The sequence below is a fragment of the Mandrillus leucophaeus genome, unplaced genomic scaffold (assembly GCF_000951045.1).
Source record: "Mandrillus leucophaeus isolate KB7577 unplaced genomic scaffold, Mleu.le_1.0 Scaffold289, whole genome shotgun sequence".
In the NCBI taxonomy this organism is placed as follows: Eukaryota; Metazoa; Chordata; class Mammalia; order Primates; family Cercopithecidae; genus Mandrillus; species Mandrillus leucophaeus.
Window position 1 is genome coordinate 2,074,339 of NW_012103020.1, and position 26,884 is coordinate 2,101,222.

The following is a 26,884-nucleotide window of genomic DNA, read 5'->3' on the forward strand; positions in this document are numbered from 1 at the left end:
TGTGTGTGTGTGTGTGTGTGTGTGTGTGTGTGTGTGTATGTGTATATCTCCTATTGGTTCTGATTCTCTGGAGAACGATGACTAATACAAATATATATTTAAGAAACCACTTCAAACAGAATCCAAGAACAGACACATATATAGGCAATTAGGAATGCTGAAATAAATTAGCTAATAGATGCAAAATTAACCAATATCCACAAGGCAATAATCAATTATACCTTCAGCTGACAAAATTCATTTATGTATCTACAGACAAGAGTAATTTGCATTGCTATTCATTGTCTACAACTTTTTAAGCTGTAAAGTAGCACAAAGATAATGAAAGGCACAGGCTGCCAGTAGAATCAGACAACAGAGAGGGCTGTGTTGTAGGAAAGCAGCTATAGTCCATACCTAATGAAAGGATTTGGCAGTGTTCCAAACTTTATTTACAAAAACAGACTGGATTTGACCCACAGACGTAGTTTGCTGACCTCTGTCCTAAACCTTCTACAAATGTACTGTTTATTTTAATGTAAATATTTCAGAAAACCTTTGACCAGGTAGATACAAGGTGCAGACAACTTTATTGTTAAGACTCTTACAAAAATCCCATTTAAACAAATATCAGGCTGTTCTACTTTTAAATAGATAGCACCCAAGGATGGTGTACATTCCAAGAATCTTGGAAAGCTTCACCTCAAAATACTTGCCTCCTTATGTCCATCAATCCTAAACTTTTATATCTTTATATTATTGAACCCTAATCACGCGTTCTACATTGAGCTGAGACTTCTCATTTCCTCTCATCTCTGGTCCTCAGGTTGGGATTTACATAATTGGCTCACTTGTTCTTAGGCCTTTAGAATGAATGCTGAATTATACCATCAAGCATCCTACAATTTACAAACAATAAATTTGTAGGTTTGGGTCGGAGGTCAACAAGCCAAACCCAAATCTTCATAATTTTCCTCCCCTACCCTGAGATGCTACTAAAAGTCTGGAAGATAATGCTCTCCTTTACTGTGGTAAGCAGTAAACTCAGCTTTATCTTCTGAACAGATAATTTGGTGATATATTGCAGAAGCCGGCATTTGGCAGAGCTATTATGAAAATAGTACTGTGATGGACAATCTCATACATGTCTTTTGGTAATGTAGGTATACATTCCTGTTGGGTGTGTATCTATAAGAGGAATTTCTGGGTCACAGGACATGCAGATGTTCTGTTTAGTTTTCTAAAACAGTTGCTTTCGGACTTTTTGATATTTGAATGTATCATCTATTAAAAAAATGTAAAAAGTAAACATAAAAGAGCAAAGTCAATATAACCAAAATATGCAATTATCTAACAATCAATAAAGAAAAAACTGTGTTTCATGGACAAAAATATCCTGTTTTTTACAAAGATATGTGTTATGCTAAAGCGCATCTAATTTTTTAAGGTCTGTTGCAGTTAGGACCAAATATACCTCAAGACTGTTCAATTCTTTCTGCTCCAATTCCTTGTTTGTTAAGCACACTTCTTATTATAAATTGAGTTTCTGGAGATACCTTGTGTACCAGATACCCCTTTTACTTTACCTTACATACTCCTGGACTCCCCATACTTTACCTTACATTTGAGCTATAGATAGAGGAACCAGCTGGATTTGGGCAGTCTTTGACTCACATTGTACTGACAGTAACATGCCTCAAGCATACATTGTGTGACTTTTGCTTTTGGCTCTAGGGCTTTCAAATGACACAATGTAGGACACAGGGGGAGCCCAGAAGTGAGGGTTTCGGGGTGGTAATGTTACCTGATGCAATGTGTAACCACTGGCAAATGATGGATAAATGCATCTCCAAAGTTATGTACCAGCTCCTGAATTAATTCCAGCCTTTGAACCAATTCCAGGAGGCTTTGTCTTAAACATAAAAGTTGGATTCTTTTAATCATTTAACCATAGCACAAATATTATGTGTGTGATTCACACTGAGTTGAATACAGTTAAATTCTGTTACAATGCTGTAAATTCTTTGTGAAGTTTGGAGCCAGGGGGCTGGTCTAACGAGGAGAATTGGCTCCATTGTCATCTGATGATTTCATCTGTGAATAGTGACTGCAAGTCCTGTCTAGAATTTGGAGAGTCCTATGTGAAGTGCTCCAGTTCCAAGTCCACATATTATTTCTGAACACTAGCCCTAGCCAGTAGTCGTGAACAATGCCCAAACTGTGCACTAGCACCATGACTCAGATGTTCCACTTTCTATTTTCAGCTTAACCAGGCTATATTGACCTCCATGAGACTACATCTTTTTTTGTTTTCTTTTTTCTGAGACAGGGTCTTGCTCTGTAGCCCAGGATGGAGTGCAGTGGCGTGATCTGTGCTCATTGCATTCTCCGACTCCCAGGCTCAAGCCATCCTCCCACCTCAGCCTCCTAAGTATCTGGGACCACAGGTGTGCACACCATGCCTGGCTAATTTTTTTTTTGTGTGTGTTTATTTAGTAGAGACGGAGTTTTGTCATGTTACCCAGGCTGGTTTTGAACTTCTGAGCTCAAGCAATCCACTCAAAGTGCTGAGATTACAGGTTTGAGCCACTGCATCTGGCCAAGACTAAATCTTATGCCAGCTATTTCTTAAACCTTCACACAAAACAAGTCCCTCACACAATTACACACAGCGTTCCATGCTGTTTGTGAACATTCCATCACACTAGCAGACCTGACCTTAAGATTTCCACTGTACAGAGAGGATCTGGTGCCCAGTATGTGAACAAAGGCAGGGACAGCTGTAAAGCTATGCCTTTGAGGCACCACACCTGAGGAAAAGGGACCCAGGTAGAAAACAGGGTTTGGGTCTTCTTATGCAACATCCATGGTCTTTGAACTGAAAGCTAGGTAAGTTCCTAGACCCTTCTTAAGTATTCCAGTCATAAACAGCCCTTCCAGTCATAAACATAGCCCTTCTCTTGCTCCCTCTTCCAAGTGTGTATTAACCTCTCTGGATCCTGCCTTGTGCCCCATATTCAGCATGACCTGCTTAAGGGTTACAAAGGATGCAGGATCTGGGGGACAAGAGGTCTGTGCAGCAGTAGACAACACCTTGAAGCCCATGCTTCGCCTTAAAGCATACAACTGCTATATAGAAGCCTTTCACCTGCCAAACCCAGAGAACCCCTGGCCCTGTCCTAGTGGAAAGCCCAAATTCTGTGCTGTGTTTTTTGCATCTCTTTTTCTTTGTAGTTCTGTGTGTTTTTATCTCGCTCTATAAAATACCTCCTTTTCTATTTCCCTCTTATTTTTCTCCTTTAGTTGGCAATTACTATTGGAATCTTCTAATTGAATAGAGTTCTATCTTTGAAGTGCTTAATTTAAATATAAAGGCTGCAGCTTTGATACCAATATAACTTATAACTTCTGCTATAATCAAGTGTGTGCATCTGGTTACGAAGCTCTGTGATCCCTGGTGAAACTACATCTGTTCTGGATCTGGGAGCAATCTCATTCAGTCGTCAGCTTCTGATCCCAGCCCTGCTACTCTTACCACTGTAATGCTGTTTCTTGTAGTGTGACAGGTGTGAACTGTTCCATCACATTGGGGTTGTATCCGTCAAGGTCCCAGCAGGAAACAGATGGTGTGTTTGAAACAGACTAATCCAATGAGGGTTTCTTCATCCATTTGAAAATCTCTGTTTAATGAAGGTGTGGTATAGGAGAACTGCAGGCCATGGTGTCATAACCTGAGGCTAGCAGCAGAGTTGTTACCACCCTCAGGCATGAAGAACTTAGAGAGACTGGGGTAGCTTTAGCCACCTTGGGAAAAGCAGTAATCTTTGGATGGCGGGGCATCTCCAGCTTGAGATGATTTTGCAGGGAGAGAACCCCTGCTCTTCTTCACAGAATCACCTGAGGTTCCCCATTAACCAAACTCAACTGGAACTCAGAGAACTTGGGAGCTTTCTGATGTCATCCATAAATAAGCTGCCTTGGAGCAGTGACCAAAATGGAGAAAAGAGGAGAGTGGCTCTGGAGGGGCAAATGGAAGATATTGGCACAGGGATAGGCTAGCTCTTTTTTCATCGAAGGCACAATTAAAGATCCCTTAAGCCTCACTACTGTGGGTGGGAAGCCCAGTGCTAGTTGGTTTTCATAGCTCTTTATTTTGGGTTACATAAAGCAAATTCTGAGGTCATGCAGGATGTCTTCTGGCCATCACACCTAGCTCCATGTGATGCCTTGTGCAAGGCTGGTCCTCTATCATCTCTCTGGAATTGTTGCTCAGGGTAGGCTGCTGCAAAGTCTGCTGGCAATGTCCCTTCCCACAGTTCACAGGTCTGTCTCTTTGGAAACCATGAACTCTCTCCTATTTCCCATTCTTCAGGGCGACTCCTTCACCTACACTTAAAACAGAAGGTCTCCTTCACTTTCCCCTTTAGACAATCTGGTTACATCTCTTAGTGGATTTAGATCAGCATCATAACCTATTCATAACCTACAGGGACCAGACAGCAATACAATGAGTGTGTGTTGGAGTAAATATAGGGTAGAGCTCCAGGTCCAAGAAATAATTCACATTCCTCTTACTCTACAATCAGGTAAATCGCAGGGTTAGCATGATGCTACATGACAGCTGAAGTTTAAATTCAAGAAATAGTGGACCACTGGCTTTTGATATCTAGCTGTTTGCTGCCATTTGGGAATGTAGGCTATTTTAAGACATATCAGCCATCCAGATTTTCATGTGGAACCTCTCAGTTTTTAAATGCAGGTAATGAGGAGGCATGACAAGGTAAATGAAGATAAATACCACAATGTTGCATGAAGGGGATTAAGAAATAAACTTTTTCATGGAGTGGGTAGTTTATAGAGTAGAAGTTTACAAAAAATAGGCATAAAGTTTCCTGTTCTTTCATCACCCCAGAGAACAGGCTGGAGCCAGGTGAGGCTTCTGGATACATAGGAGTTACGTTTCTGGGGATGAACTATGCACACATGCTACCTTACCTTCTCATAATGCAAGTATGAGGAATGATCTGGGTGCAGGGAATAAAGAATTGAGGTTGGGTACCAAGCAGCCTGGAGTAAAAGAGCAACTCTGCAGGAAGTTGTTTGGGAATGGTAGCTGCTATCCAGCAAAGTCATGAGACGTTGAATTTGCCCTCCTGAGGAAGGAACTCCTGGTTCCATGGGAAGTTGGGCTCACCGAGTGCTGGTCAACTCCTTGACAAGAACTTGAGCTCTTGTTTCCTATGCCTTTGGTGTCATATCCAAAATAACATTGCCAAGGCCAATGTTAAGAAAGGAACTTCTTCCTTATGTTTTCTTCTAGGAATTTTATGGTTTCAGGTTTTATGTTTAAGTCTTTAAATCCATTTTGTGTTGATTTTTGTGTGCGGTATGAGACAAGGCTACAACTTCTTTTGCATGTGGCTATCCAGTTTTTCCAACACCGTTTATGGAAGAGTGTTCTGTGGTGAGCTGACATATGCAAACCTGCCCCTAATGGTTAAGAGAGCTGAGAGGCCAAAAAAAGAGGCTAACACATCTAGTTTCTCAGAAAGCAATATTTAATAGAGACTTACACATAGAAAATATCCTTTATATAGTAGGCTCTTTTGACCAAACATGTACAGTTGATCACATCTCAGACTTTCTTGTGAAATTTGTGACCACTGAGGAGGTTGGATAAGCATCTTTATGAGTGTTTATCTATGCTGCAGTTTAAAGATCGTGCTGCAGAACACCTTGGTATGTAGGAGTCAAACATTGATCATCATAGTGGTTTTGCTTCAAGATGGCATCACTCTGCCATTCAACAGACTGTTTTCCTACAAAGAGACTACTCTTTCCTCATTGTGTATTCTTGGCACCCTTGTTGAAAATTAGTTGATCATCTATGCCTGAGTTCATTTCTGGGCTCTGTTTCTGTTTGGCCAATTTGTCTGTTTTTATTCCAGTACTATAACATTTTAAATATTATAACTTTGTAATATAACTTGAAATCAGGAAGTATGATGCCTCATATTTTGTTCTCCTTTCTTAAGATTGCTTTGGCTATTTGGGGTCATTTGTGGTTCCATGCAAATTTTATATGATTGCTTTTATTCTGTTTCTGTGAAGAATGCTACTGGAATTGTAATAAGAATTGCATTGAATGTAAAGGTCACTTTGGTTTGTATAGATATTTAAACAATATTAAGTCTTCTAATCCATGAACACAAGATAAGTCTCCATCCATTGGTTTCTTCAGTTTTTTTCCATCAATATTGTATAGTTTTTAGCATTCAGTTATTGCATCTCCTTGGTTAATTTATTCCTAATTATTTTATTCTTTTTGATGCTATCATAACAGAGATTGTTTTCTTGATTCCCCTTTTGGACAATTTGCTGTTGGTTTAAAGAAATGCTACTGACTTTTGTATGTTGATTTTTGTATCCTGCAACTTTACTAAATATATTAGTTCTAATAGTTTTTAATAGAATCTTTAGGGTTTTCTATTATTGGAATGAACAAACAGAAGCAAGTAACAAAAGTGAAAATAAACAAGTGGGACTACATTAAAGTAAAAAGCTCTGTACAGCCAAGGAAATAATCAACAAAATGAAAAGGCACCCTATAGGTTGGGAGAAAAATATTTGCAAACCATTTATCTGATAAGGGGTTAGTATCTAAAATATATAAGGAACTCATACAGCTCAGCAGCAAAAAAACAAATAAGCTTACTAAAAAGATGGGCAAAGGACTTGAATAGACATTTTTCTAAAGAAGACACACAGATGGTGAATTGGTATATTAAAAGGTACTTAACATCATAAATCATCAGGGAAATGCACATTAAAAGCCCACAGACACAAGTCTGCATGATCTCACTTATATGTGAAATATAAAAAAGTTGAATTCTTAGAAGCAGAGAGGAGAAGGGTGGTTACCAGGGAAAGGGGGAAATGGGAGATGTGGGTCAAATGCTGGTTTCATTCATGCAGGGTGAATAAGTTCTAGAGATTTAATGTACAGCATGAGGACTGTAGTTACTAATAATGTATATGTAAATTAGCTTGACTGTAATATTCAGTTCACTATATGTGTATATAGAAACCAAACCTCATGTCATACACCTTAAATATATACAATTTTTATTACAAAAAAGAATTTGACCTCCATTTCTCTCATTGGACAATCCTATTGTTTTATCTTCGTTGTAGCTAATTCACAACCTTTAGGACACTGAACACATGTCAAACAAACAAAACAAAATATGTCTTTGGGCTACCAGTTAGAGAATTTTTGAGAAACTGTTGGAAACCAAAATGCCTACTTAAGGATTGTCTATAAAAGTGAGCCCACTCCTGATATCTCCTTTTCAATACTCACAGTGAAAAGGGATCTTCCTGTCTATTAATGTCCAGGAAAACCCAGATACTGGGAGGATAAATTAAATGCTGGACTATTCTTCTGAGGAGGGGAGGGACACATTTCATTTAGTTTTGATGAATTTGCAGCAGATAAAAGAAAACAGTGGTATTTTTTCAATACACTGATGTAGTAAGTACTTAATGAATGACTTTCCTATATTAGTAAAGAAATTAGAATCTTTAAAATTGACCATAGAACAGAATGTTCTGGTGGAAGAAATAACTGGACTATAGGATTCTCACCTTTTCTCCATGAATTCATCTATTTTTGGGAGTATGTTGCTCCTGACTGCTGTGCTGGTCACTCTAACTGGCTTCAGGGCTGTAGTGTAGGAGGCAGATACTGTTGCTCCTTAATGCTCTAGACCAAAATTGAGTTCAAATTCTTTTTCTTTGTCTCCATGGCACAACTAGACAAGGTTATACTGCTTAAATAAGATTTGAGTGATGCCATGGGAAAAAATTCTTTAACTCATCATTTAACAAACATTTATGGGGTGCTTCTTTATGCCAGGCATTGAATTAGGATTAGAAGTTTATTGGTGAGTGAAATAGCCACAGCTTTTGCCTTTGTGGTACTACTCCAGTGCTCATCAATGTGGGATGATACAGATTAAATAATCTTAAATTACAACACATGACTTGACCACTGTCCTATGTTCTATTATACATATCATTCTTAGCTCCTGGCCTTCTTCCAGATGGTGGAAGCTGCCCTAACTATCCATGACTAGAGGGACATCTGCTCCCTTCAAATTCCAAGACTGGCTGGGCATAGTGGCTCACGCCTGTAATCCCATCAGTGTGGGAGGCTGAGGCGGGTGGATCATTTGAGGTCAGGAGTTCAAGACCAGCCTGAACAACATGGTGAAACCCCATCTCTACTAAAAATACAAAAATTAGCTGGGCATGGTGGCAGGCACCTGTAATCCCAGCTACTTGGGAGGCTGAGGCAGAAGAATTGCTTGAACCCAGGAGGTGGAGGTTGCAGTGAGCCAAGATCATGTCACTGTACTCCAGCCTGGGTGACAAGAGCGAAACTCCATCTCAACAAAAGAACAACAACAACAATGACAACAACAACAAACAATAAATACATAAAATTCCAGGACCAAGAGTGGAGGCGTCAGGATTGGTTTTTCCCCAGTCTCCATGAGTCAGCCTCACCAGCCCTTATTTCCCTTTGAAGACATTTTTCTTACCTAGGGAGACTCCTAACCACAAGTATCTGGCATCCTTTTGGTCCATTTTCAAAGGATAAACATAGTAGAATGCAACATAACAGTCCTAGATGCATGACACAGACATGGGATTGTGGTGGAGTGTCACTTAGCAATTAATTATATTCAGGCATACCTTGAAGACAGTGTGGGTTTGGTTACAGACCAAACACAATAAAGTGATTATAACCATAAAGCAAGGCACAGAAATTTTTTTGTTTCCCAATGCATATAAAACTTATGTTTACACTATTCTGTACTCTATTAAGTGTGCAATAGCGTTATATCTAAAAAATATACATAGCTTAATTTAAAAATATTTTGTTGCTAAAAAATGCTAAGAATCCTTTGAGCCTTCAGGGAGTCATAATCTTTCACCTGGTGGAGGATTTGGCCTTGATGTTGATGGCTGCTTCCTGCTCAGGTTGTGTGTTGCTGAGGACTAGGGTGGCTGTGGCAATTTCTTAAAATAAGTCAACAATAAAGTTTGCAACATCAATGAACTTTTCCTTTTATGAAAGATTTCTCTGTAGCATGCAGTGATGTCTGATAGCATGATACAGTGTTACTTCTTTCAAAATTGGAACCAGTCCACTCAAATCCTGCCACTGCTTTATCAACTAAATTTATGTAATATTCTAAATCCTTTGTTGTTATTTCAACAATGTTCAAAGCATCTTCATCAGGAAGAGATTCCACCTCAAGAAACTACTTTCTTTGCTCGTTCATAAGAAGAAATTCTTCCTTCATTAAAGTTTTATCATAAGGTTGCAGCAATCCAGTCACATCTTTAGACTTCACTTCTAATTCTAGTTATTTTGCTATTCCCGCCACATCTACAGTTATTTCCTTCACTGAAGTATTGAAATCCTCAAATTATCCACGAGGGTTGGAATCAACTTCTTTTAAACTCTTATTAATATTGATAATTTGACCTCCTCCTATGAATCTGAATATTTCTAATGACATCTAGAATGGTGAATACTTTCCAGAAGGTTTTCAATTTGCTTTGCTCAGATCCATCAGAAGAATCACTACCCATGGCAGCTATAGTCTTACAAAATGTACTTCTTAAATAATAAGACTTGAAAGTTGAAATTACTCCTTGATCCGTGGACTGCAGAATACATGATGTGTTAACAGGCATGACAATAACATTAACCTCCTTCTACAGCTACATCAGAGCTCTTGGGTGACAAGGTGCACTGTCAATGAGTAGAAATGTTTTGAAAGCAATCTTTTTTTTATTTTTTTTTTTCCCTGAGCAGTAGTTCTCAACAGTAGGCTTAAAATATTTAGTAAGCTATCTAGAAACAGATATGCTGTAATCAAGACTTTGTTGTTTACTTTATAGAGCCGAGGCAGAGTCAATTTTGCATAATTCTTAAAAGCCCTAAGATTTTCAAAATGGTAAATGAGCATTGGCTTCAACGTCAAATCAGCAGCTTCATTAGTTCCTAACAGGACAGTCAGCATGTTCTTTGAGGCCAGGCATTGACATCTTGCTAGCTACGAAAGTCCTAGATGATATCTTCTTCCAATAGAAGGCTGTTTTGTCTACATCAAAAACATGTTGTTTAGTGTAGCCACCTTCATCAATTATCTTAGCTAAATTTTCAGGATAGCTTGTTACAGCTTCTACATCAGCACTTGCTGCTTTATCTTGCAATTTCACATTATAAAGATAGCTTCTTCCTTAAGCCTTATGAGGCAGCCTCTACTGGCTTCACATTTTCCTTCTGCACCTTCTTTTTTTTTTTTTTTTGAGACAGAGTCTCACTTTGTTGCCCAGGCTGGAATGCAGTGGCGTCATCTCAGCTCACTGCAATCTCTGCCTCCTGGGTTCAAGAGAGTGTCCCACCTCAGCCTCCCAGGTACTTAGGATTACAGGCTCCCATTGCCACGCTCAGCTAATTTTGTATTTTTAGTAGAGATGGGGTTTCACCATATTGGCCAGCCTGGTCTTGAACACCTGACCTCAGGTGATCCACCTGCCTCGGCCTCCCAAAATTCTGGGATTACAGGCATGAGCCACCATGCCCAGCTATCCTTGTGCATCTTCCTCACCTCTATCAGCCTTCATAGAACTGAGGAAAGTTAGGGTCTTGCTTTAAACTAGACTTTGGCTTACCAGAATGTTATGGCTTCTATCCAGATCTCTTAAATATTCTCCCTATCAACAATAAAAACTATTTTGTTTTCTTATTCATGTGTTCACTGGAGTAGCACTTTCAATTTTCTTTAAGAACTCTTCTTTTGCATTCACAACTTGGCTTACCGTTTGGTGCTAGAGGCCTAGCTTTCAGCCTATCATGGCTTTCAACATGTCTTCCTCTTAAGGTTAGTCATTTCTAGCTTTTGATTTAAAATGAGAGACACAGGACTCTTCCTTCCACTTGACCTCTTAGTTATCATTGCAGGGTTACTAATAGGACTAATTTCAATATTGTTGTGTCTCAGGAAATAAGGAGGCCCAAAGAGAGGAAGAGAAATGGACGAATCCTGGTTTAGTCTGTGGAGCAGTCAGCACACACACAACATTTATCAAATAAGTTTGCTGTCTAATATGGGCATGGTTTGTGTCACCCCAAAATAATTACAATAGCAGCATCAAATATTACTGATCACAGATCACCAAAACAGTTATAAGAGTAATGAAAAAGTTTGAAATATTGCAAAATTACTAAAATGTGACACAGAGACATGACGTGAGTACATACTGTTGGAAAAATGGCGCTGACAGATTTGCTTGATGCAGAGTTGCTACATACCTTTAATTTATGAAAAATGCATTATCTGTGAAGTGCAATAAAGTGATGTATAATGCAATGAGGTATGCCCATACTTGAAATTTCCCAATTTTAGGGAGAAAAGAGCTGACATGATATTGCAGAAAAACACTATAGTTGAGCAGGTCTGGAATCTACTATCTCTGAATATTACTTTTAATAAGCCCACTGTATATAATAATAAATCTAAATTTGAATTGTACTTTTAAGAATTCTTTGATGTTGGCATAATTTCCCAGAATTACTGAGTGTTAACTTCCATTGGGTAGAAGAATATTTTTCAGTGATCTAAAAATTAGCTTGCCATTCATTTTGCATTCAATAAATACTACATATATATTTTATATCAGATACTGTGCTAGGTATTGAGGATATAGAAAATGACTTAGGGAACTATTTACAAGAACCATGTAATATATAAGGAATTTAGTAAAGAATTATATAACGTATATGTGGATAAATGCATGGGTACATGTAGGTATGTATGTAATGTGTGTAATATGTACAACTGTATCAGTCAAAATTCATTTGGAAATGCAGAACCACTATGCATATTGTGGAATAAATAAATTATAAAAATTAGTGCTTCACACAGCTGTGAGAGGGACTGGGGAAGTGAAGTGAAGATCTCAACGTGAAAGTCAGAAAATCAGGGAAGCATCCTTAGTCTGTCTGAGGCCCTGGCATGGGTGGACAAATCAGAGCTTCCATGTCCAGCTCTCACAACAGGGGAGCGCATGGAGAGGCCTCTGTGGGTCCATAGCTTAGCATCTTGTTGTGGGCCTGGGGCACTGTGGACTAGCTTTGCCATTAGTCAGGAAGGAGAGCTAGATACAGGACAGAAGGAAGTGGGGGCCAGTTGGGAACCTCCAGGGCACCTTTGCCTCCATCCATAACCAAATTTAACCATGTCTACAGTTTTACTTCTGCATTCCAATTTTTTGGTACAAGTTCCTTTATTTTTTTGGCTAACTCTAACACCTAACCTGGAGTCACACAGAGATGATATTTTGGATTGTATAGTTTCTGTCTTTAATTAACTTGACATTCGCAATACAGCAAAAAAATTATATAAGGAAACACACACACACACAAAATTAGCCCGTTATTATCTATCATAAAATTTTTCTGAAATGGCTTCATAAATAGGTTTACATATACACTGTGATTTCCAAGTTGTTATTTCTCTTTTCATTAATAACTTATTTTAAAGTAATGCTAAATAGGATTTTTTAGAGCAACCAAAAACTTTAATAGTTTTTGTCTCCCTTGGGTGCATCCTATTCGGCAGAAAATCTTCCTCATCACAAGTGTTTAAAATAGCATGGGAAACCCTGTGACAGATACCGTACAATTTCCTCCAGGACATCCAGAATGTGTGGATGTCCACAGACATTCCATCAGCTAGAATCTCTTATACATCACAAGTTCTTGTTGTCTTGTTAGGTGTTCAGTGATTGTTGAGGAAAATCCATTTAGAGAACATACTCATACAACTCTTTTTAACTTTAATGCCCTGCAGAGAACTGGGAACAAATGTTGGTGTTCTCAGATGACAAAAGTTTCGTTCTGCAAGGACTACAGAATCTGAGGCAAAAGAAATCATCTAGGATTTTCCTTAATGATTGCTGTAGATTCATGACTACAAAATCCTCAGAATTCTTGGGTAAAGAATTCTGAAATTAACACATAACTATAACAATAGAAATTTCAGATTTCCTTATTCAAAATTTCTTTTCTTGTATTGAAAGGAGAAGGTCACCTTATATCCTCAAAAGCTTATTCCAATGCTCCTTTTGGACTGTTTGATGAGAAAAATTTCTAAGTGATGCAGGGGTATAAACCTGGGGAAGAGAGACCTGACTTTCTATTCACAGCTTTTCTTATTTGTAGACTTGGTCTATTAACCATTGTAGACTTGTTTTCTTTTCTTTCTCATTTCTTTTCTTTACTTACTTTCTTTCTTTCTTTTTTCTTTTTTTTTTTTTGCCAGATGGGCACCTTAAAAGATTTTCATGAGGACTAAATAAGTACTTCAAGTACTGAACTAATTGTAAGTACTCAATAAATGTTAATTTCTTTATGCTATTCACCACAAAGTTATTTTATCATGATCATAATAGACTTTTCTCTCCTAAAACTAGCACTAAGAACCTCTTGTGGGCATTGATTTTCTTCGTAAATAAAGACAGACTCTTCCTGTTGAGGTAATAATGGATCTGCCACAGGCTGATCGCTGGCCTTCCCTTCTACTTTTTGTATCAGATTGAGAGGGGACCATGGCTCAATAGAATCTTTCTGTCCAATTATGTTTTGGAAGATGTTTGACATTTTAGTGGGATGACTGAAGTATTATTTTGCTCAACAGCAGGAAGAAAGAGAATAATCAACAACTGATTGACTTGGTTTCTCACTTGGCATGTTTATGCTGTTTTGTTTGCTCTAGATAACAACATCTTGATCTTCTCTTAGTCTCAAAACCCACGAAGATGTTTCTTGCCTGAAAATCTCATGTTCTTGTTAAAAACAAGGGAACCTAGGAAAAAATACTTGAGTCCTATAGTACCTCAAATAAAATATTTTCCTTATGTTTATGCAGATGAATAAAAGTCTCTAGCTAGGATATTTCATTGCCAGATTATTCCTCACAATTCCAGGGGGAGATCAGATGTGAGCCAAGGTTTAGATTTAAGTTGTTTCTCTAGAAATTATTTAAACAAGACGTAACATAATGTACCACTGAGGCCATCATTTACTTCATTGTTATGTACTTGTTGTAAAAGAGTTAAACAGCTTCTTGGTATAGCTTATGAGTTAGGAGAAGTTGTCTCTATAGATAATCATTAAATTTTATATGAATTGATATATAAAATTATATTGTAAGCACAAATCACACACATTAGCATATCAAATGTATCTATTTTAACTTTTACTAGGACTAGAATTTTCTAGGAGTTCCTTAATTGAAAAGACAATCTATATTAAACTGATTTGAACAGTGGTTTGGATAAAAGACCTTTGGACAGGAGTCAGAAGACCTGGGCGTGCCACATCACCTTTCTGGGCCACAGTAGCCTTTTCTGTAAAATGCGAGGGGCTCTTCTGATGAACTCTCAGATCTTTTATGGTTTTGTAGTCATAGCCATCTCCCTATGCACAAGTGACTAGAAGATCTTCTTGTTGATTAGGTTTCACCAAATTAGAAATGCAATTATTCCTTCCTTTAAAAAGTGTATTTTCTCCCTTCATATTGTTTAATTTTACTTTACAAAATCTATGTAAAATTTTTGTCTGGGCTTTTTTCTCCTTCATAATAATGGTTCACTTATTAGCCCTTGTGATAGGTACTAGGGCAAAAATAAAATATCACAAAATAAATGGAGTTGGAAGGGACCGTGACAGATCATCTGGCCCAGCCATCTGCAATTGCAGCATGTTTTAGTGTTCACTTGCTCTATAAATAACCAGGAGTATCCAGCCAAGTCCATATTACTTTACCATGGCCAAAAGTGCTGGTCAAACTTATGAACTTTTCCCTTTATTTATCCTTGGAACTCTTTTGCTTTACTTGGCTGGGGTTTCTGGAAAACCATCTGATTCTAGCCTGGAGTCTGAAACAAATGGCTGTAGGAAATTGAGTTCTATAGGCAAGGTAACATCCAGATAATTTTCAGGTAAGCCTTCTCCATTTCTACTTCTACCTCTATCTTGAGGGTAGGTCTATCCTTCTGTCTGACCTCTTGTTTCATCTCCATTTCTGTGGGGTATAAAGAAATAATGCGTACAAAGAGCTTAGCACAGTGCTAGGCATGGAGCAGGACACAGGAAGGACAACCCGAAACTGCTGGGATGTGAATTCCCTGTGTCTTGCTTACTGCTATTTTCTATATAATCTGAATAGTGCCTGGCACACAGTAGGTGTTTGGTAAATACTTAGTGAACCTACGCACTCATGTATTCTCCTTTTCTGTCTCTCTGTCCTTCCCTCCCCCATCTCTCTCTGTCCTTCTCTCTGTGTCTTTCTTCCACCCGAGGAAACCCAAACTATAAGGGAATAAGGAGGATGATGCAGGGGCCCTTCAGTCACTGCTCCTTGACCAGAAGAATGAAAGATTTTGGTGGGTGTAGTGACTGGACAGGATGAAGAAGCTTTTGGGATAAATATTTCTCTAGCAATCTATATATTTATTTGTGAACAAGAGTTCCTAGAGAAATACAGCTTACAATTAGGAGATGTACCTAATGTATATGACGAGTTGATGGGTGCAGCACACCAACATGGCACATGTATACATATGTAACAAACCTGCACGTTGTGCACATGTACCCTAGATCTTAAAGTATAATAATAAAAATAAAAAAAGAAAAAAGAAACATATCCAAAGATGTGCAGTTTCAAAAAAAAAGAAAGAAATAAAGAAAAAATAAAGAAATACAGCTTACATAAGCTACGTTACCTGAACTACAAATTCCACCTTGAAATGTTTCAGAGAAGAATGGCTGAGGGGCTCTGGTGAGAAGCAGCTGGGGTTTAGCAGTTAACTCTTATTTTTAAGCTCCCCCAAAGGGACCCAGTCCCCTGGGGTGCATGTGGTTCCCTGCGGAAGAGGCCCATGTACTCCTTTGATGCATGACAACACTAATCCTTGCAACCTGTTCTCCTGCTCAGTCCATGTCCCCAGAGCAGTTTCTAATGCTCAGTGAGGCACAGGGCTGTTCAGGCAGTGTTGTTTTCTTGGGCATTTCTCCTTTAGATTGCAGGAGAATAAACCATAAAACCTTTTATATTGTAGATGCTTCTTATCTCTCCAGCTTTCTTTCTCTCCACTCTTGCAACCAACACCCAAGCCATATTAAACTCCCTACTCTCCCCCAATTCCCCATCCCTCTCTCACATTTCTGAGCCTTTGTGCACACCTCTTTTACTTTCTAGAATGCCCCTCCACGTCCCTTCCTTGGCAGGTGGAAAAGTGACCCCCCCCCCCAAAATAGCCATGTCCTAATTCCTGAACAAGCGATGTTACATTCTATGGAAAAAAAGTTAAGAATCTTTTGACATAGGATTAAGTTAAACATCTTGATATGGAGAGATTATCCTGGATTATCTGGGGATGCTAAGTGTAATCCTAAGTGTCCTTTAATGAGGGAGGCAGAGGGAGACTTGACCTACACAGAGGAGAGGGCAATGTGAAGGTGGAGGCAAAGACTGGAGTGACATGACCAAGGAATGCCAGCAACCCCCAGAAGCTGAAAGAGGCAAGGAAGAGACATCCTGAAAACCGCCAGAGGGGACACAACCCTGACATCTTGGGGCCTGATGATGCTGATTTCAGACTTTGCCCTTCACAACCTGGAGAATTCTCTCCAGAATTCTCTCTAGTTCCTGTTGCTTTTATTGATCAAGCCTGTGGTAATTTGTTGCAGCAATCTAAGAAGTGACCCTCCTTTTATATTAGGCCAGCACCTGCTTAATCATGGTATCTCAGATCAGATGTCACTTCCTCCGGCAAGTTCTCCCGTGTCCCCCTTGGGTCCCAGTTTCATGGACTCCTTATACGTTCCCACAGTAGCCTATACTCACTTTTATTGGGGAGCCTGTTACATTTTCCTATAAAAGTCTCTTCTTTATTTTACTTCGAGGTCTTGGCAACAGGAGGACATGGCCTGTGGCTTCCAATTCTTCCTCCACGTTGCCTTAGGGACTGGCATGCAGCAGGTTCTTCATAAACGTGCAGTTACACATGGCTTACAGTGTTTTGTTAGCCACCAGCAATCCCAATTGGAAAACAATGTTACCATATTATATTTTCCTTTCAACTTCTGAGTGGGGAAATAAATCACACACGTTGTTTTCAAGACATCTGGGCAAGTTTGCACTGCATCCTGCTGGAGGGTAGAGACTGCTGAAGCCTCCAGTTCTCAGCTAGGGCAGCTACGGTCTCATATGCTTGCTTGGTGGTCTCCAGCACAGGTCTTTTCCATATGCCTTCACAGTCCTCATTGATAAGAACTCTTGTTCCCAATCTCCTTCTTGCTGATCTCTCAGGATTGAGATGTGTGAAGTCTATTCCTAATCGCTACTCTCATTCAAAGGTCTCAGCCCAGGTTATTGGTTAATTCTATGTTTTCCTGCCTCTTGTCACTCTTGTCAGCATCATCACTGATGATCCAAGATGTGGAATTTTATGCCATTGCATATGATTTGTGTGGGCGGAAAAGTCCTATGATGAAGTCAATGTTTTGTGAAGATTAACATCATGGTGTTGTTAAGTCCATATGTCAGGGAGGGTAATTCGGTTTCTGAATTCTAGGTTGTTGCAGGAATCTGGCCGTCAGACAGTGAGGAGCTGGACCAGAGTGATGGTGCTGGGATGCAGTGGGAAGGGATTAATTAAAAAGACATTGTATTAGCAAGTGCATTTTCAGCCCATATCAGTCTGAATTTTCTACTTAAGCATAAATGATAATTGATGTTGGGTTTGCAACTGCTTGGAATTTTAGAACGTTAGGCCCTCACCCTGCCTGCCCACCTCACCTTTTTGTTCCTCCTGAGAGCCCTGTCTCATGTCTGTTTGGTGATATATTTCTCACCAGCCCTTCTGCTCCAGGCTCCTTGTCAAGCAGCCCCAGCAAAGCCTCTGTCTATTACCTTCTGAAGCTCCAGTCAACTCTTACAGCCTGGAGCAAAGGTTTCATTGTTCTGGCCTGCTTTGTCTTTCATTCCACCATTCCTAATTAGGTTAGGAAGTTCACTTAACTCCCCATACAGAGTTGAGACCAAACCATGTATTTTATTAGGACTTTATTGAAAGTTCAGGGAAAATAGGGGAAAACACCATGGAACTTAATTTACAACCAGCTATGAGATTTGACTATTCTTTCACATCTCACAGTCCCACTTTGACCTCTGGCCTGAACCCCCCAGCTTGACATCCCCCCAGTCTGCAAGTTGCTTTGGAGCCTAAGCCCAATTACCATGCAACTCAGAGAGGGGGAGGAATTTCTTAGACTGTTTTCTGGTTCAAGATGCTGGCAATGGGAATGTCCTCTCCCTTCAGAGAAAACCACACAAGGTCTTGTAGGATAGTGCCCAGCAGGCCCACATCTGTGCATTCTGGCTTAATTGCCTTTTGAAAAATCACAGCATGAGAACCTGTGGAGGAGAGCCACATCTTTCCTCCATTGTGAATTGAAATTTTTTTCTGGCAATTTTTTCAATGTCAGATCTCCACTTACTAAAATAAAAGGCAGTGAAACAAAACAAAGTGCAAACAAATAAACAACCCCAAAACTCCAGTACAATAACAAGGAATAATTTGTAATACAGTGCATTGCCTCAATCAGACAGAACCTGACCTAATGTCCTGTCTCTCACACACCTCCCTTTCTTCTCTCCTCTCCAAACAAGGCTGGCTCATAGGCAGAGTGCTACTGCATTTCTGAACAGCACGCTCAATTGCCTAAAACACCTTTTCTAAAGCATGAAGGAGGCTGACGGTGATGTCAACGTTTTCCACAAGATCAAGGAATCAATCCTTTACATTGTGTAATTAAAGGATTCATTCTGTTGATTTCCCCCAAACAAATTATGTGTTCCACAGATGAATTTCTGCTTCAACCTCTCGGGAGGCTTAATAAAAGGCCTTGAAGCTTTGAAATGACAGGCTTTCTGGCTTCTACTCATTAAGGCTTCAAAAACCTTGGTTTCCAGTCCTCAGTGATAAAATAAACCCCTTCCTTTACATAATTCTGGTAGAACATGTGGCTGCCTGATGTCACAGTGAAAGAGGAAGAAATGTTAATGTTTTCAAATATGGGTGATAGAATAGTGTGTATTATTGATAGGTATGCAGTGCTAAGAATTCTGGGAGAATGATTTTAGGCAGTGAGATAAAAACTTCATTAATCAATAACTTTTTTATTGTTGTTTGTTTGGCGAACTCCAGTTCCCAGATGTATAACTTGGATGGATCTTTGGCTTTGATTGTATCCAAATCTTGCAGCAAACATGAATAGTCATCCAATGTTTTCCTGTCATCAGAAAACAATAAAGCAGGCTTTCATTTTAGGATATGGAGGTGAGACATTTGTTCAATTTTGGTGGTTCAGGGTTCCCCCAAACATAGGAGTCATTCTGTAACACTGGTTTTTCAAAAACAGACTTCTTATTTGAAATAGCTTTCAGAACATACAGTTTTCAGAGTAGTTCAGATTAGACAAGTTAGCTGATGATTTTAGTATAACTTTAAAAACTATGCTAACATTTCCATTAATGCAAGGGAAAGACATCTGTTACAAATCATTATCTTTATTGTCCAGTGTTTTTCTAGAATTAGATAACATGAAGCAAGATCTAACCAATAACACCCTATTCCATTTTCATCATTATGCTTAATTATATTACTGTTTTATCTGCAAATACACAGAATCTAATCCATTAATTATAATTTTATTTTAATTACTAAAGTGTTGCATTTTTGAAACTACCCTAGAGGATTATTTTGTTTTCTCAGGTAATAAGCAAATATCCATTTTCCTACCATTATTAAAAAGATTTGCTTTTTCTTATCAGTTTTTAAAAAATAGTGATAGTGATAATTATTCTTGATATTTAGTTAGTATATTGCACAAGGTTTGGTTTTTGTTTGCTAATAAAATGCTTTTCTTTCCCTTAGTTTTTTTTTTTTAATTCTAGACATTTCTTTCATTTAGAGGTAAATACTTAGCACATTATTAGTACCATTTAATGTTTCTGAAACGCATTCCTTAATGTCTTTCTTAATCTTTAAATAAGCTTCTCTTTCAATTTCGATACACTGGAAATAAGTCCCATTAGCTTATAAATGACTTATTTATTGACACCTATTTTCTTGTAGGATTAAAAAAAATAATTATATTGGCATATGCTTGATAAACTTCTTAGTAAATCACTTCAATGTTCTTATCCCCTTGTCTTCAATTTAAGATAATGAGAATAAATCAGTTTGGTGTAGGTACACTAAAATGTAACTTTTCCCCATGGGTCTCAATGACCTTCATGCATCTGCTACCTAAAATGTAATACTAATTTCTCATTGTTTCAGAAAAACTGGGGAAATGACTGTTATTTATAGTCTTTTAAGGTATTCCTTATTTTTCAACATTTTCTTTCAAACTCATTTGAATTTGTGAGATCTTCAGCAGTTCTTTAAGACACCATTTTATGGATTAACAATAAGAATATTAGGAGAAAATGTTTGCAAGACCACATATCCAATGAAGGACTTGTATCTAGATTAGAATATATGAAAAATGAAGACTCAAGAGTAAAGAAACAAACAATCTACTTAGAAAATGAGTAAAAGACATGAAGACACATTTCACCAAAAAGGACCTATGAAAGGCAAATAAACATGAAAAGTTGTTCAACATCATTAGCCGTTAGGAAAATGCAAATTAAAATCACAATGAGATATTACCACTCACCTATAAGGTCAGGTAAAATTAAAAATAGTGACAATGTCAAATGTTGTGGAGAATGGCAGAGTGGAGAAACTAGATCAGTCTTCCATTACTGGTGGGAATGTATATTGGTACAGCCACTCTGAAAATTGTCTGGCAATTTCTTATAAAACTAAATATGCATTTTGTGTATGCCCCAAAGACTGTACTTTTGGCATTTATCCCAGAGAAATAAAAACTTATGCTCATGCAAAAATCTGCATGTGAATGTTCACAGCAGCATTATTTGCAATAGTCAAAAATTGAAAACAACCCAAATGCTCCTCAGCGGGTAAATGGTTAAACAAACTCTGGTGCATTCATCCAGTGGAATGGTACTCAACAATGGAAAGGAGCAAATGACTGAGACCTGCATAAACTTGAATAGACTTGAAGAACATCATGCTTAGTGAAAAAAGGCCCAATATCAAAAAATTACACCCTGTATAATTGCATTTATATAACATTCTTGAAATGATAAAACTATAGAGATGGGGAACAGTGGCTACTAGGGAATAGGGATGGGGTTGGGTGAAAATAAAGTAGTATAAGTATTTTTTGGTGATGGAGCAGTTCTGTTTCCTGATGGTGGTTGTGATAAAGTTTTACATGGGAACAAACTGCATAGAACTACCTACCTACACACAAGCGCGCGCACACACACATACACGCACACGCATGAAAATGCTAATGAAAACTGAGTAAGGTTCATTGAGTATATACAGTCAATTATTGTCGCAAACTTTCTACTACCAATGAATTTTTTTCCATATAAATGGAAATTCTCATTGATAGAATAATATGTATCAGAGGTTTTAAAAAAATATAATCTAACCTTAGAGCATTACCTATATCCTTTTATAGTAAGTAGTCACCAGGCTACCATCTCCTGATGCCCCTTACCCACTACGAGTATATCCGATAGAAATTTAGTTAGAAAGGACTTAAAGTTCTTCTAGACCAAACTCTCCAGTTAATGTTTAGTGATTTGTCTGATATCTGAGAGGCCAACCAGAGCCTATGTCTATTGTGTCTAAGTCCAGCATCACTTCCATTACCCACACAGTCTTGCAAACAGCACAATGCAAGTGGATGAGTACACAAAGCCCAATAATTCTATATTCTCCTCTGAAAGTTACGTGATGTAGACAGCTGACAGTGGGGAAAGAGTTAGGCTGGAGTAAGCCTAAAGGTTTTCCATCATCCTTGGAGTCTTCTCTGAATCTCTACTGGTCCTGGCAATTCAGGGAAACCTCTGGGGGAGAAGGAGTTCTAAGGCATTTTGTGGCCCATGAAAGGAACCGAGAAGAGACTGGCTGATGGCCCTCTGCTCTTTCTGTTGGTACTCTTTGGATTATTGCTGTCCTAAAAGTGAGTGAGGAGTAGAGAAAGGAAATTAATGATGCACCTAAGGATGTCCTTAGGTCAGTAGGCAGAGAAAGAACATGCAGTACTGGCAGAAATGCCCCACAGATTGGCTCCTCCCTCTATTTAGTGAAGGCAGTGTGAGCTACTAAATGTTTAACAACTGGCTTCTTGAAAAAAAAATACACTTGCATATACATTTATTATATGTATTATAGTGTATAAATGTATAAAATGTATTATATACATTTTACTGATAGCCAGTTGATTCTTACAGAATGCTTTCATTGATTGTTGACGGAACTCTTGTGTTTGTAGCTGAACTATGGTTGCAACTGATGAACAAGCATAGTTCTAACAGGAATGTTGTGTTGCCGTTTTTATGCACTTTAATGACTAAGATCAAAGTGAAACAATGCAGATGTGTGTTGGAACTTTACTCATTTGTCAATGATACAATGATTTTGCTAAATCAGATGAAGGTTTTGAATACTGGAATATTTCCTCAACTCTGTGTATTCACAGTGTATTATAACAGACACAGCTATATATCTTTAAATTTAATCTATAACATTAACATTTTTTCTTTCACTTTCTTAAGTCTAGACAAGCAACCAAACAATAAATCAAGCTCTTATTTTTAGCATTTTTCCAATTTCTGTGGTGTAAATACTCTAATCGTGGCTGATTTCAAAATACTAGTTTTATGTAACTGAATGCACAGTTGGGAAGAGATGCATGGTAGTGTGCTGTTATACAGTATTTACACCACACAGAAATAATAGGTGTAAATAACCTCAAGAACATCAATATGGTAAAATGCAATAAACTAATCAGTATTGAGTATTTACTATTTTTGTTTTTAATATAAATTAATTGAAAACATGTGTAATTTAATTTTTAATAATGACTGTGTTTAACAACTGGCTCAAAGAATTCTTGGAAATTTAATATTTGGCTTTGAGCCAGTATAAGTCAGCTCCAGTACTCCACTGGCATATGGCAACTCTATTTTTCCCATTGTTCACAACAAAAAACTTGGAGTCATCCTTCACTCCTTTTCTTGTGTGCATATTCCACATGCAGTCTACCAGCAAATCCTGTTGACTTAGTGCCTTGCTTCCTGCTTTATAGAGAAAGTAAAATAAGTTAGAAGAAAACTTCTACACATTTCCACCACCACATTAATTCACTACCGGTATCTATGCCACATACTCTGCTGTCCTACCTGTTACAACAGAATCATAGATAAACAATTTATGTGTCTATCTAAAGTCAATTCCTTCACTTGGGGAATACATTGCATCCCCTCTCAATTACTCAAGGGCATTGCTCCAGCAATTCTTCCCAATTCCTACATCATCAATTTTTTATTTCCTGATGCATTATTCCACCCAACACATAAACATGCTGCTGTTTCTACCATTGTAAACATTCATGCTCTTGATCTCACTCCCTTACCAGCTTCTACCCCATTTCTTTCCTCCACTTTGGAGAAATACTTCTTGAAAGAGTTGTCTACATTCACTGTTTTCAATCCCATTCCTCCCATTATTTTGTGACTCTACTTTCTACTTCACCGCTTGCTGTATCTCAGTCTCCTTTGATGGTTGGTCTTCTTCCCAGTTCTTTAATGTTAGAGTGCCCCAGGGCTCAGTGCTTGGCCCTTTCTTTTGTGGACACTCAGTCCCTTGATCTTCTCAGTCTCAGCACTTTAAATACCATCTACATTTCCATGATTCCATATTTATATTTCCAGCACAGACCTCTACTCTGATCTCTAGATGAAACACTAACCCACATCCTCTTGGATGTCTAATAGACAATTCCCATGTCCAAAGCTGAACTCTCATCTTCCTCTCTGGACCTACTTATTCATTTTCATCCTTTCAGCTTCTCATCAACTTCATTCTTTCAGTTTCTCAGGCTGAGACTTTAGGGCCATTCTCAACTCCTCTATCTCACCTCCACATTCAGTCCTGTAGGAAATTCTGTTGGTTCTACCTGCAATATATGTCAAAAATCTGACCACTTTTTACCACCTCTTCTGCTATCAACTTGATCAGAACTACCATCACTTTTCATCTGGATTATTGCATAGTTTTCAAACTGATTGGATCCTTGCCCTCCTATAGTTGATTCTCTATACACCCATAATCCTTTTAAACATAATCAGATGGGACTCCGCTGCTCAAATCTCTTCAATAGTTCCTCATTTCATTTAGTAAATGTCAAAGTGCTTCAATGGCTACAAGACCTTATGGTATCTGCCTATCCTCCTTTGTTCCTCTTCATCTCCTACTTTCTCCCTTGCTTATGCTACTCTTGGAACATAGTGAGGATACTCCTACAATAGAGTCTTTTGTTAGCTGTTCTTAGGGAGTCTCATTTCCCAGGTATTCTCTTCATCAACTCTGTTATCTTAATTAAGTGTCTTCAGACAGCTCACCTTCTCAAGGAGGCCTATCCTGACTACTCCATTTAATCATGTAAGTTGAGGTCTACACCTTTCTTGAAGTCTCTTTACCAGATTCTACTTTTCTTCATAGCACTAATCACCTTCGAATATACTAATTAATTGGCTTATTATTATGTTTATTTTCCATTATCTGCTTCACAGTGTAAATCCCATGAGAACATAATTTTTCTGTTTTGTTCCTTGATGGACTGTCAGATCCTACTTCCAGGAGTGAATGACCAGCAAATATTTGCTGCATACAGGACTGCATAATGTGCTACATAGTTTGTGGGTCCAGTGCAAAGTGAAAATTCAGGTCTCCTTGTTCAAAACTTTTCAAGAATTTCAAGATGACCACAGCAGAGCATTTATTCACACATGGGGCCCCTCTAAGCACAGGGCCCTGGGCTCCTGCACAGGTTGCATGCCCATGAAGCCAGCCCTGGATGGATGGCCAGGTGACTTTACTTTCAACACACAGCAGAATCTGACCACTCTTCATCATGTCTACTACTACAAATTTGGTACCAGCTGTTATCATGTCTTACCTAGATATTGCAGTAGCTTCCTAACTGGCCTCTTTGTGTCCATACTTGCTTATACTGGAGGGCTTCTCATTCACATAGACTCTAATACAAACATTTCCCCTAAAGTTGTAGAGTGTGGCAGCCCTGAGACTGGCTTACAGGATCTGACCCTTTTTATGCTTTCAAACCATATTTCCTACTCCCACGCGCTTCTCCCACTCTGCTTTTAATTACATTTGACCTTAGTTTCCCTTACCTAGAGCACTCATCTCCCAAGACTTTCACCTTCAACAAGTCTTTGCTCTACTTTACTTTCTTAGTGAAGGCTTCCTTGACTATGTATATAAAATAGCAATCTATCCTACCCTTAATCATTTATTCTACTTCCTTGCTTTATTTCCTCTGTGTCATTTATCACTCTGATACACGATGTATTTTATTTATCAATTTCATTTCTCCATGAGGGAAGAGCCCTTTTTCTGTCTTTTCTACTGCTCTATCCTGAGCATCCATAAAAGTGTCTAACACATAGTGGGCACACAACACATGCTAGTTGAAAAGGTGAATAAATTAAAAAATGAACACACAGAACAGAAATCTCCTAATGGAGCACAATTGCTGAAGGAGATAGATGATGGCATGAACTAAAAATTATTAGAGCATGAGGAAAATTTAGTTACTGAGTAAAGAGACGCATTTGATCAAAGGAAAACAAACCAACCGTGATTTCTCAGTCTAAAATTTGGTAGATAATTTGAAAGAGAAATTGGTGAGGCCAGAATTTGTGGCCTGGAAGAACTAATCTTAACAGCAGAGTAAAACCAAAGGGAATTGGGAATCATGAGGAAAAATATAATGGATTTGGTTGTCACATTTGTGTTTTCCAACAAGCAATTTATAGGGCCCCGGAAGGAGGAAAACCCAAAAAACAACAGATAGAAGAGAGACAAATAATAGATTAACATTTCTCTCATCTGAAAAAAGATGGAATCTACAGATTAAAGGAGCTCACAAAGTTAAATGTGAAACTGATACTCCATATCCTGGGAACATTCCTGAACTCCAAGAGTAAAGATAATATTTTATAATCTTACAGGCTAAAAGAACAGGTTACCTCTAAGATAAGAAAGAATCACACTATCATCAGACTTCTCATCTACAAACTAGAAGTGAAAAAATATGAGACTCCTGAGGAAAGGGCTGAAATTCATCTTCCAAGCTGAAAGAAATCTATTTATATATGTGGAAGGATTTAAAAAATGTGTTATTCACTTGTCCTGCCTGACAAAAGGACTAGAGGAAGAACACTATCCAGACAACAGATAAATCAGAAAAAAACTTTAATATTGGGGAAAATGAAGAGGCAAATGAAGAGGTAGTCAATGAAACTTGCCGCATATATAGTTAAATTTAATATGATAGAATACTTGAAAATGTGATAGAAATACAAACCAAAATTATTGAAATGGAAAAGTCATGTTGCAATGGAAACAGTGGTAGTCTAGAATTACATTACTAAATTGTCTAAGCAAAGCCTAGGGATTTGTAGGGTATGGTGAGAGGTGTGAAATAATCATTCTAAAGATTTCATCTGGTTGGATGAGCACAGAAATCAAAGTATTTGAAAGGAATAATCTAATTGGGTTAGGGTGGCAAGCAATT